Genomic DNA, 14,456 nt, shown 5'->3' with positions numbered 1-14,456 from the left:
GATGCAGCTTGCTGGTGAGAAACATCCTGTTTACTGGGGCCTTCCTGGCTCAGGGATCATCTTTGACATCACCTTATTGTCTATGGCCGTATTCAAGGTAACCACTCGTAGGGGTCACACTGTCTGATGCTCTTCCGTGTTTTAAAACATATAGAAGTTTTCAGAACCGTGTGCATCGGAGGAGCTTCTTCTTCTGCGTTCAACCTAAGAAGAAAAAACTTTGCATTCATTTGCAAAGACATGACGGTGCATAAATGAAGATCAGTTTTTGGGGGGTGGGGTGGACAACACAGTGGCTTTCTTTCTAATAATCACTGCTGTGTCTTTAGATCCACTTTCAAATTATGATTCCAAACATTTTTTATGTAAAATTAAAATTTTAGTCATTCTCTTTAGAGTTCTCTTTTTCACGACACATATTGTCTAGGACACTTATTTTCTAATGATGATTGTCGATTTGATTACAAAGATCCTATTTAAACTGAGCTGATATAGACAATGACGTCTCTGCATTCAGTAATTAAATGGCTTTAGCTGAAAATTTATGTTTCATTATGTCATTATACATTACTGACACATTTTCGTTATGTCCTTATTTGGTCCTTCCTGATCCTGTCCTCATTTAGTGATTATTAGTTTATTCGTTTCCACCTGTGTCTGTCCACCTGTTTTAGATCTCCCTGATTGTCTCCCCAGTGTTTAAAAGCCTCTTTGGTTTAGTCCTATTTGTCTGTCCTAAATGTAGCAGTGGTAATGAAGTCTGTATGCGGTTTGACTCCTGTTTTTGTGACCATTAAACACTGCTTCATTGGAATTCTTTGAGGCACTCTTTCAGAAACGACTTTATGTTGCGTATGTATTGTTAAAAGCCTTATATAAATGGTCATCTATATAAGGTGATTGATTGATAGACACAGACATATTGATTTTGGTTGATCACAGAAGTTATTTTTACAAGACACAAAAAAATAAATATTTATTTAGTAAAACTTTGGACTGATTAATCCAGCCACCCATATGGTGATATATTATCAGATATATAATCTGTAAAAATGACGAAAGTTTTGGGGGCACTATTCCTTTTGTACCTAACAATCATTTAAAAATTCAAAATCTGTTAGGTTCAAAAAACTGTTTCCTCTGCTTGAATGTGCATGACCCCTCTGTTCCTGTCCCAGGCTGTAGATTAGGTAGCAACCCGGCAAAGTTTACTGTACACAATACAATGTTTTTAACATTATTTAAAAGAGTTAAAATTTGATTATTTTCTGCATTAAAATATAAATAAATGTGTTCTTTACATGTCCTTTCACTGGTTTTGTACTCTTGAAAGCAAATAAAGCGACACAAACCATGTTGCAAATGAACCCGTATTTAATGTTAAAGTAGCCTGGATTCTTTTCTTTCTTTTTTTTTTTGGCCTTGTGTAGTTTTGTTCATGGTTTGAGGATGAGGGCATGTCATGCAAACTTTCCATGTTGGCATCTGTCTAATGACAGAATTTGTGCCAAAATACTGCAGAGAATTCATGGCCCTTGACGTCAACAACAAAATATTAAATATGGGAAATGTTCTCTATGTTTGATTAGTTGATAAGTCTTGTTACGTCGATAAGCCTATTTATTTTTCCTCCCCTAACAATGCACAACTATATAGCTAGGTGCATTTTATTATTTGCTATAGGAAAAGGGGCAATTTTTTATTTCCTTTTCAAAACAGACGCTTTTGGCCGAACGGTTGAAAACAACAGCACAGAGCCTAGGCTGTGAGCCATTGTGCGTCGGTTTATTTATTTTATTTTTTTGGTAGGTTTGTTAAATTGGCAAATGTGCTATATATAATTACATTGTTGTGTTTTATTTTTGTTGGCTCACAATTTATCCAATTTAATAGTCATGAAACTATGGTTTAATCATAAACGGTTATGATTCAAATCAATCACCACATCATTTGAGCTTCCCGGAGCCATAAAACTCTAACAGGCCGTGGCATTTAATCCTTATTTTTTAAAAGGGCTCTTGTCACGTTTGCTTTTGGAATGCATGTCAGAATCCCTGAAAATATTTATAATTTCATGGGAAGGTACTGACATTCTCTAGCACACACACACACACACACACACACACACTCCCACACATACTATACAACTGCCAGCTGTGTGTACTCAATCTGCAACTTAACTTGATCCTTACCTTGTTCGCTGCAAGTTTATCGTCTTCACAACAGTGGCTGTATAACACCATAGTTTATTTAGCTTCTGTTGTCTAACTGTTTTCATTATCCAACAATTTCCAAATTCATTTAAAAATAAACCCAGATGCAGCTTCTGTGAACACCTGTGCCCGGTATCGCTATGACATGTTTAGGGCAGCCACGTATACATTTAGGGCTAATAGTGTTAATTTTTACGTTTAATCAAATGAGCAATAAGACGTTGTTTCCATGCAACGTTGAGTCAGCTTCCTCATTCCACCTCCTTTTCCCCCTCCTCCATCTCCTAGTGCTGCTTCCTGCGTGTTATGTTTTTGAGAAGCTTCACATCCTTACGCTTTGACCATTAGGTCCTGTTACTAACACAGGAGGTTGCGTACAGGAACATCTGCGTGAGGATTATTTTGAGCCCTCACATGAGCTCTCTCCTTTATTGTGCCGAGCGCTGGCTGTGATCTTTCGTGTTTCTCACCCTCATCGCCTGCTGCCTACCATGTTACCTCTGTCTGTTTGGTTCTTTAGCCTCACGGCGTGGTGCTGCAGTGAATCTTATAGTCTTTAAATAGCAGCGGGAGGAACGGTAGTAATTGCAGGCCCACAGAGGACCGATACCCCACTATCACCAAATGTTAGCAATTCAGGATGATAGCACCTCCATAACCCCCACACGTGAGAGCCCTCGCCAACACAGAAAACACATGGAGCTTTTGGCTGCCCATGCGAACATACAAAGGGGTGCGTTAACGACGGGCGAGCTGGCACCCGTCCCACTCCATGTTTCACACATTTCAGCGCTGATGTATCTGCTCTCAGCAGCTCCTGTCTTTCTCAGCATCTGTTGCTGTGTGACTGTGAGAAAGGGACTACTGTGCTGTTTGCAGCGTTGTGCAAAATTCTGAATCTATCTATCTGTCTGTCATTTAGTCTATTATTCTAAAGAGTCATCCTAATCTTTAAAATTTTTCAAATCAGGCCTTGTCACAGTAATATTTTTTTATGGAAAATCTGTATAGAAAACATTTACAAATGAATTTCTTTGAATGTAATTTCAATTAAATTTATTAGTATATTCATAATACTGTATATTCCTACATATACAGATATTAAGGGTTCATTTGCAAAAATAGATAACTAGTTAAACTAGATAAATAAAAAAAAAATCACAAGTTTTGTGATTGTGCATTCCAATCAATCTCAATCAAACTGCAGTTATTATATTTTGATTAGATAAAAAAAAAACTAAACTAAAACATACAGCTAAATAACAAAATTAAACACCTCAAATATGTTTATATGTATGTTTGTTAATGTGGTAGAAATGTTCTAATATGATGTGGTTTTATTTTATTTCATGAGCATGATTGGCAATCTTGGGCTTTTCTTTTGTTTGAGTCCATTTCCATTTGATCAAACGTTTAGGACAGACTAATCATCTTCTCATCTTGATCAGTTTTTCCCAAATCCAATATTTGGATTGGTTGTTTATTAATCTGCAGCAGTATTAGGACGGATCCTGGGCAGATGGCTGTATGATTTCATTATTTCCCAGTTCCTTGCTGTACTGGTGCAAATACAGGGAGGCTTGGCTGTGGTGTGCAGTTCTGGCGGGGATGTCAGCTCAAGGTCGTACTCAGCCTCATTTGCTTCTCATTAAGCAGTTCCAGGCATGCTCAGCCATGCCCGGTCCCACTTTATTTCCCCCTATTAGAAATGAAATTTGCGTGCCAACAGCACATAGAAAAAAACTGCAAATTTTGTTGTATTTCAATGAGGGGAGAAGGGTCATTGTATTAAGCGAAGCGCAGGAGCCACTGGAGGTCCTCAAAGAAGACGAGGTGCGTTCAATCGCTGCTCCGCGCACCGCTTTCCTGGAAGTCAGGCACCTTTCCCACAGGCTCAGGCTGCGAGGAGCGTTACCATGGATACGCAGACTCACCGTGACATGTGACCGCTGGTTAATTCTGATCAGGTCGCTCGCTTTTTCTCTGTTCCTGTCCCTCTCTCGCTCTCTGTTTCCTCTGCTCTCTATTCCCTCCCTCCATTCCCAGCCTTACCTCTGAGCCTGGGAGCGGAATTCTGGGAACATTTTTCCATGTGAAACGCCGAGCACCAGTCGAGGGGTGTGACGCCACTGCATTGTTTTAGCCGGCGAAAAGAGGAACCGCGCGCGATGAGGCCAAATCCTGTCCACTCCAAAAAAACAGCCACTTTCTCACACTGGCTTCCTTCCTCGCTGGACAGCTCAAAACAATCCCATAGTCGTAGGGCCTAAGGAGTGTGAACGAGGAATCAGCCGCACAGAGAGCAAAAGGGAAGCGGGCCTTTTTCTATCGGTTTATGCAGACTGTTTATGAGCCATTGAAAACAAACAAAGGGGCAACACTACTCATGCCCCCCCTCGACAGCCGCCAACTGACACCCACACAACAAAGAGTGAACGGGCATTATATCACCGAGAAACAACTAAGCCGCTCGGCTGCTGGATATTTTTTTTCACTCAAGCTGTCTTGTTGCAAAAACAATGAAAAATCCTTATCATGAAAAACGGTTGGCTGTTCCTGAGGGCAGACTTTTTTGCCTTTTCAGTGTTCAGCTAAAATAATACATACTGTCACCTGGGAAGTTTCAGAGATGGAACGTTCTTGATACGTATGAATTCTTTATGCCTATTATTTTATATTTTATATTTATCATAAATGTATATATTCAAATGAATAAACATTTGGCCTATATATATATATATATATATATATATATATATATATATATATATATATAAAAATATACACACATAAATACTTAAGGTAAAAATGTTCATCCTCACATTTTAAGTGTTTTACTTTTTTCTTGTATAACACATCTGTATGAATTCTTGTGGCATTCTAGCAATGATTAAGAGTGGGGGCCGGAGGGTTCTGCAGATCCAATCAGCGACACTTGCACATGAGCTCTGACTTCTCAGTGAGGTCAGGAAACCGTCTCATCTATGAGGATAGATTCGGCTGCTGTGGTGGTCCGTCTTCAGCTGTAGTGCTGTTCTCAGGTCAGGAGTTTAACGAGTTCCAAATGTGTGCATAAGGCCATGGAGAGGCTGCATACGTGCCTCCCCTTGCAGTGACTCAGATGGCCCCCCTCAGAACCTCCGCTCTCATCATCCTATTGTTTTATTCTGCGATGCATTCAGCACGTATGGACACTGACTTTCCCTGCCCCTAACTATCTATGCAATATATATGTGTGCGTATATATACATATATATGTGTGTGTGTGTGTTTGTCAGTAAGATATTTTTTTGGATATTTAGTTTTTGCATGTAATGTGTGTACTGTGTATATTTATTATTTATTATGCATATGTATATTTAAGAAAAATATGTTATGTTTATATATTAAATATATTTATATACATGCATATATGAAATACAAAATATACATTGTATATGTATGTCTTTATATATACATTACAAATATATACAGTATAAACACGCACACACACACACATAAACAAACGCTTGTATTTTGGATGCAGTTAATCATTGATTTATCATTGCTTAGCACAAAAAAGTAAATAAATGTTGTTATTTCAAACTATATCGAATAATCCTAAAAATTGTATCATAGCTTCTATAATATTGTATCACAGCGACTTGTTTTCAAAAATGATAAGAGAAAGGAATGTTTCTTGAGCACAAAATCAGCATATTAATATGATTTTGAAGAATCATGTATGAGGACCGGAGTAATGGCTGATAAAAAGTCAGCTATGCCATCACAGAAATGTATATATTTTAAAATAGAATGAAATAGAGAATATTAATTTTAAAATGTAATAATATTTTACCATATTATTGTTTTTACTATATGTTGGATCAAATAAGAGCAGCCTCGGTGGGCAAAACAAAAAAAAAAAAAAAAAAAAAAAAATATATATATATATATATATATATATATATATATATATATATTTTTTTCTGACAGTGTATAGCTATAAATTGCTTATATATGGTATATGTATACACAGCCCTTCCCTGAGTGTCTGCATGCAATAGGCTTCATTCATCAAATGAAACACCGATGTTCGCGGCTGCAGGGCTCCTGTCAAGTGTCTCTATTAGGAACAGATGAGCTTGGGTCCTGACCGAGTTTGTCTTTTTCTGAAAGTAAATGTGTGTTTACACTATGTATATAGAAACAGAACGGGTGAACAAAAACAAAAACAGCCGGGGTTGTGCTGCGTTTCCTGGCCTGTGTGCGTGCACTGTCCTTCGTCTCGCCCCACCCGAGGATGCTGTTCCTTTAACAGCTCCGCTCAAACACACACACACACACACACACAGAGGCTGGGAAAAGACTAGTCTGACATGGCCGAAGAAGGGAGCGAGCTCGGAGGAAGCACCTGTTCTTCCGCGGCCGCTGCTGTTGCGTTTATCTGACCCCAGTCACATCAGGTGGCTTCCTGGTTTGCGTCAGTTGCTGCTCCCTGAGGCCTGGCTGTCATTGGGCAGCTCTGACCCCGCCTCTTCCTGTTGCTGCCATGCTCATTGATCTTGAGAGCTTTGTTGCTTCCTGGTTTCTGAGAGGACAGCAAATCGGTGGGTCTTTGGACCTGACTGATGGAGTGTCTTATCAGCCGCACTCTGACATCTGCAAATACCCAAGCACATGCACACAAACATATTGTGAGATTGTCTGGTTTGCCTGTTTACATGTGTATATATATAAATAAATATATGTACGAATGGAAGAACTAAACTAAGAGGGCGAGAGAAATTCATTAAAAACACATACAGTGTACTTGCTCAAGCGCCTTGATGTTTTCCAGAAGAGCTGTTTCTTAGTTAATGCGACACAGAACATTTGGGAAACGAAATGATGGTCGGAAAGCAACAGCAAACACTCCACTTCCTACACACATATACAGCTCGTAACATATGCTGGCGAGTTTTTATGAACCACTTTTCAAGGCTATCAGGGTTTTGAGTGAAACAAACACTCTGATCTTGCAAGCGGGCACAGTGGAGAAAAAGTGGACACAAATTTCTAATTATAGGTGCTTTATACATTTCAGTAATAAAATAAAGTGGCACAGCTGAGTAAAGTAATAACATTACTTACGTTACACGTTTCACAGGTTTATCGAATACTTGAATAAGTTGAAACAAGCTGTTTTTACAAACATTTTAGCATTCAAGCTGCAGCGTGTTTGTGTGTGTGTGTTTTTGCGCATACACAACACAATGTCTAATCAAATATTTAACGGATTAAAGGTGTAGCGCATTACCTCTTTCTTTCCGAGGCCAATGTTACACAAAGCTAGACTGAATAATGTGTTTACATACCAGTGTTGTTATTGTTAACAGAAACTATTAAAATAAAGTTAAAGTTAATGTTCATATCAAATGAAAACAACATCAAACTGAAATAAAATAACATACCATATATATGTATAATAAAAACTTTTACCACATAAAAATTCAAACCAGAAATTCGAATTTATGATAAACTAGCAAATTAGAATGAAATCTCACAAATTTTTCCAAACTAAAAGCTAATTCAAAGTATGAATAAATATTATACTGCTAGCCTGTCTGCACAAAAAACAGATGATTTCACTCTGACTAAAGTGTTTACGTGTCATGAAAAAAATCATTACTTTAGTCAGACTATAATCAGACTTTTCAAAGTGTATGTAAACATACTTACTCTGACCTCACATAAACTCCACAGAGGTTGATTGACACCCCACTCCACAGTATATGAGGAATCAAATATGTACCTCCCTTTGTGGCACTGAAGTGATTCCTTTCACTAGTAAAATCCCAAAAGGAAAACTCTCCTTTAATCACTTAAGGTATAGATCTTTTAATGGATGGAATTTTATTGTCACTAATGCTATATGACTGTGTGGCTATTGATTACTACGGATGTTAGCCGAAATGAATGGGACAGCATTTACAGTGCTGCTGAATCCTCTTTAGTCACAATTCTTATTTTTTTTCTGTTCTCACCTGCAAAACGAAAATAAGAGTTTTTTTGGAATTCCTGTTCATTCCTGTCCAGTCTGTATCAGTCCTACTTACTGATCTGTATCGACTCTATGTTTAACCAGAATATTTGTTATCTCTTTTCTCAACAACTGTAGAAATGTCAGACTGAAACCTTATCTGCTCTATCAGGAAGAGCATGTCTACGTCATGGCTCTGGGTTTTGTGAGGTGCATCAAACATGGAAGTTATTCCAGAGCGTCATCGCTCATCCTGTAAATGCTGCTTCCTTATGTCTTGTTTTCCAGCAGGTGTTTCTCCAGAATGACTCCACCCCTTCCCTTCAAAGCCGTCTTTGTTATGTCTGTTTAGGTCTGTTGTTTGTGAGGCCATTTCTTGTTCTGTCCTCGCTCAGATGAAGAAAATACCGAACATAATGACACTGGGTAATTGCAAGGTAATTTCCTGTTTAATGACTCTGTGTTTGATGACTTTTGTTGTAGTAAATGGCATAGGCTTTAATGGTCCTCTCCTGCAGATGAAGGCTCAAACCAGAGCATTCACGTTACTTGAGGGCATTTGGTCTGGTTGGGTCAAACGCAAGCACTCATTTTTAAGAGACGATTGCCTTTTCTCCCCCCCATAGGAGAAAATGGACTCTTCATGGAGTTCTCCATCCAGCCCATCAGCTGTGTCTCTTCATTGACAAAAACACGCCGATGGGCGTCGAACCAGTCATGCTCTTTGTGAATGAGTTTCTGAGGATGCTGTGGCCTTAAAGCTGGTTCAATAGCTGCTTTCCTGTCATTACCCCCTTCCCCCATCCCAACCTGGCCTTTCCCTCTGTCTCATTTCCTTTCTGTGAGTGCCACGTTTTGTGGGGGTCCGATAACAGGGGCACAGTTCCCATGGATATCCCTTATGGGGGAGGGAGTGATATTGGCCAGGGCACAGAGAGAACCAGTCGCTACATATATTATTTTGAACATAAAGATTGGCTGTGAAAGCGACTTAGCTCTCAGGCTCTAGCACCAGTTATACCAAATATAACTAATATGTGCAACACAAAAATGAAAACAATCTCTGCTTCACATAAAATGGATTATGGATTCCAGATGTGCTTTAAAGGTCTACTTCCCTTTAATTCTGTACTTGATTTGCTTTGTTTTACATTTTTCAATTCCATGGACCTTGGATTTAATGGATTATCCTTATGTTCCCCAAAGTTTTTGCACGTATAAAGACCATGTATAAAAAAACTCTATGCTGTACAAATTAATAGATGTGTGGTACAAGATTTGGGAAATATTTAGCACTACTACTGTTTATTTATTATTTACATTTTTATATTTTTTAAATTATTTCTAAAATTCAATTCAATTAAATTTCTTCTTTTTCCAGTTCTCTTATGGTCTTCCAGAACTCATTTTCAAAACCTCTAGTTTAAGTTAATGAGAGCATCTTTGCATAAAAAAAACATGCATAAAATTCCACAAAAATATTTAGTCAAGTTTTAATTAAACAGAACAGTTTAGTATTTAATGAAATACTTATGTCATCTTTGATTTATTGTTCATTAACTGTTCTGGTGCATCACCAAAAAAGTATAACATTTTACAAAAAAAAAAAAATTGTGTCAAAACTTTGAATGCTGCTTCCTAGACATCTCACTAGGTTTCAAAAAAAAAAAAAAAAAACCCATATCTCTTTATCTGTCTGTTTGCACAATGGAGTGGTATGATGTCATTGTGTCACAAATTTATACATAAACAAAAGCAAAAGTCTCTTAGTTTGTTTTCTTAAGAACTCTGTGGATCCGCAGGGAAGCTGCCAAAGGGCAGGGAGTGGATATGCCCTCCGATATAGAGCAGGACCACCGCTTGTCAACAAAGCAAAACCGAGCTTTGTCTCTGGCTCTAGTTATAGTCTCTCCTTATTTCTTTGACATCAGCAAGCAGTTTCCTCTCTTTTTTCATTCCAGACATCATAACCCCAGGGGCACGATGGGCTGATTTTCCCCTGATTTTTGTTTTATCTCACAATACATCTCTCAGCACTGTTTCTGTAATTGCATTGCAGTTGTATAACACCTTGTAGTACTGCTTAAAGGCTAAATTCCAGATAATCAACAGAGGGGCATTAGGGGGCTCCTTGGGTAGCATCTGAAACCCCCCGAGGACAATTATGAATCACAGGGTAGATGAGACCTTGTCTGCTTTTCTGTATTTTTGCATGTGCAGTCTTGTCTAGATCTGAATACTGGACTGTGATGAACAGGAGATTTTGTTCTTTGGAATCTTGTAGGGAAACACCACAGACGTAGATGCATGAATGACCAGAAAGGCCTCTATTTTATTGCCCATGGAACTGCTGAGGTTCTACTAAACCATTGGCGTTATTATAATTTTTTTTTTGTTCGTAAAAAAAAATCAATATGAATGAATACTCATGGATGCTGTATTTATTCGTTTTCTGTTTCGAGGTATGATTGTGTATGTCCATCAGTCTACACTGTAATGACGCTTACAAACTCTCGAACTGTTCCACAAATTGGACTAAAAGACAGAAAACAGCTTGCTCATGCTGAGAGATAAACAGATGTATAGAATATGTGAGTAAGAATATACCATATAGGTGTTAAAAAGCAGAAAGGAAGAATCTCTATTGTATGTTTTTATTTGAGCTCCAAAGGATAAGGCTTGTGTGGAACATTGCTGTTTACTGTTGCTGTCCAACCCCAAACTTTGTAATAGAATTATAGTGGCAGGAGTAAAGGTTTTTTTGAACATACACAAACATAAATCTATAGTACCATGGCACATTAATGATCAAATGATAATACAATGACAGTGAATGATTTACATATCCAAAAACCGTGGTAATACTGTGTAACCTTTGGATATTTTTGTGTTGTGAAAACCACACCGATTACAGATAACATCGTGTTACATTTTAAGAAAAGAGGATGAACCAGTATGATGAACCTGATGAATCATGCAATTTGCAACATTTTACATTTTGACAGGACTGCAATATTTCTGTGTCGAAACAAAGAAGAGTAATTCCTCTTGTCTAATATTAGTAAACCGGCCTCTCTCTGCATTCCTCTGCGTGGAGCAATGTCAAAAACAATAAAACCATCAATTCAAAACGCTTTTTCAGCTTGGATCTATTATTACTGGTTAAAGATCTCATGGCATTATCAAAAAAACATGAAAATAGGTCCACGTGAGGTTATGTGAGCAGAGGGTTTTTGAAGCCCAGAGAGTGATCAGCAATCAGGTGCACAACCACGGGATTTCAATTTTAAAATCTGAACATCGCTGAAGACTATTAGTTATGACAGTAACAATTTCACATCAAACATGCGTATGACATTAAATAGACCATCCTGTAAACGATTCCCTCCCTTTTTTGAATTCTCATGCTTCTGACCACACATCTGGACAGCTGTCACGATGAAAAAGATTCAATATGGCATGGTTTGTTTTCTCAGAACTGCTTTCACCCAAACTTTTATGTGGTAATAGAGAGGAAAGGACTTACAGAAGGCTTTGTATCGGAGTACTGGCCCATATGTGACGTCCCTGTTCAGTGTTACTCAGGGAGGTTCAGAAATACGGGCCAAAAGAGCAGCTTTTTTTTTTTCAGATGTAGGCTGCATATCTTGGCACATATACAACTCCATATACTCGTATGTTTTTGTTTGCATTACTGTGTTTGTGGTAGTTGAAGCCTCTGGGCATGCCTGGGTCGAATCTCTCACTGAGGTCCTCACAGATCCATTTTAGCACTCCCTTCTGCTGTTCTTCATCAAGAATATACAGAGGTGATAGAAGTGAAAAAGCACTAGGCCGTTGTATGGAAGTGCTTAAGCATTTTGCATTTTGAAGCCTTTAAGCAATAAGAAATTGTCGAAATGAATTTAAGATGATATATTATCATTTATTTATTTATTATTTAACAAATATAATATATGAAATTAATAAAACACAAAAACAATTGTGAGTGTTGTGGTACTCCTATTACCCAGCATGCTTTGTCAGTGTGATACAAAAAAAAAATGAGTTAAAATGCTTAAAATGTATATTTTTAAAATATGTAAATAAATGAATACAATTAAGAGGCTGATTTGAAGAAGTACATAGTTATAATAATATATAATATAGTATATTAATATAATATTACTATAGTATATTGTAACATATAAATAATTAAAATATGTAAAATTGCTGTATTGACATAATTCCTTTGCTATATATGAAGAGGAAAACTGTTCAAACTTTACATTTCAGGTAATTTTAAAGTAAAATACTATTAAATACAATATTTAATTGTTAGAAGTCTCAAAAAAAGTGTCATAATTTAAAATGAAAACCCTTTTTTAAAATATATGTTTCATATTTTTGTGTATGATATACTTGTTTCTTTACATCAGCTTGTGGAAAAGCTACTTGTGATGGACTTTGTTTCTTCTTGTGGTTTTCTGTTTATCACCTGTTATGGTAGTTGCTAAGACACTAGCAGTGTGCCTCAATAATTCTTTCATTCTTTGATAATTACATTAAATAACAGTTTTACACTGTGAAATATTTACAGGTAGTTAAGTAAATATATTCTGTATTTCTACAAAATTACAATTTTTTTTTACAGTGTTGTGCAATTGTGTATATTAATGTTATACATTTGAGTATCAGTAATTTTGTTTATAGATTAATACATTCATAGAATTATAGTTATTTTCTTCCATTTTCAGTGATGGTAGTTAAAACCTTTAGTTGTTATTTGTAATTTTGTTAATCTACACTTCACACTGAAATACACAATTTTATTAGCATGTAAGAAGGTCAAAAAGATTCATAATGACAAAAAGAAAAAATGATAACATTTCAAAATGTTTTTTGTCTTGAATAGATTTTTTTGATTGGACAAACGCACATTTCCTCTATTATCATTCCATATTGGCACTACCTTTGGCAGGATTTCTTAGTCTGATGATTAATCTCTGTTTTTCAGTGTTTCAATCAAATCCATTCATGATTAGTATGTGTATGTGTCTGACACACTTTTCTCTTTACAAATGGATTAATCTCCCTGTTGCCACAGTGCCCAGATGAGAGATGTTTATGAAACGGTTTTATGCAGAGAAGGCCACCCAGTGCCTCTGTTTGTTTCCATCTGTACTATGCAGGTGCATTGTAGAAAGACAGGCCAAATGGAATGGAAGGACAATGGAAAGCTGGCATTAGCGAGCCAGTGGAGGGGGACCAGGTGCAGTCCAGAGCTGTGATCAGACAGGACGGGTACATAAATAACCCAGTAAGTGTGTGCAAAGTGGCATTATCGCCCCCAAACCGCATTCTGTTAAAGTGTGTTAATAATTAGCCAATTGATTGTAACTCAATTGGTCACACTTTTTGAAAATGTGCAAAATATTTTGCCAAATATATGTGACCCTGGACCACCAAAAAAAAGACTATTTGAATATCTGGAATTTGAGGGTGCAAAAAAAAATAAATTAAAAAAATGCTGAAAAAAAAGGCCTTTGAAATTGTATTATTTAAATGTATTATTCAAATTGATATTAGTTATCAAAAAATAAGTCTTGATATATTTAAAGTATGTAATTAACAAAATTTCTTCTCGGAACAAGGAGCCTCATTTACAAAATGTTGTGTGGAAAAGACAATTTTTATAAACATGAGCGCTGTTGTGGATTTAAGTGTACGGTAGTTTTACATTGTAGTACTTGCGAATACATCCATTTTCCAGAGCTTCAAAATAATGGACACTATGTACCATCATTACCAAGCTTGGAAGAGCCAGGATCCATGTTTTTAAAAATTCAAACTGTATTTGTCTGAAAGAAGAAAGTCATATACACCTTGGATGCCTTCGGGGTGAGTAAAATATGGGCTCATTTTATTTTTTTTTGTTTTTATTTCTTTAAGACTGGTTTTGTGGTCCGGTGTCACATATTTGACTTTTATACCAGACCACACATAAAATATGCTACAAAGCAGCTGTGATAAAGAATGGAATTATTTATTTTGCAAAGTATTCAAGTATTCAAAATTGCATGCAGAAGTTACGCTTGCTTATTCAAATAGACCACAATGCACAATTACAGAGCTGTTTCCTACTCTCACTGCCGCCATGTAGCACCGGCTTCAATAAAACATTAATGGAAGAAAAATAATCCAGGATATCACAGTGTCTAAACTGCCGCTCCATTAGTTTGTCATGTTTAATGCATAAATCA

The sequence above is a fragment of the Puntigrus tetrazona genome, chromosome 20 (genome assembly GCF_018831695.1).
Source record: "Puntigrus tetrazona isolate hp1 chromosome 20, ASM1883169v1, whole genome shotgun sequence".
In the NCBI taxonomy this organism is placed as follows: domain Eukaryota; kingdom Metazoa; phylum Chordata; class Actinopteri; order Cypriniformes; family Cyprinidae; genus Puntigrus; species Puntigrus tetrazona.
The sequence above is the reverse complement of the archived record's forward strand: the minus strand, read 5'-3'. Positions refer to the sequence as shown.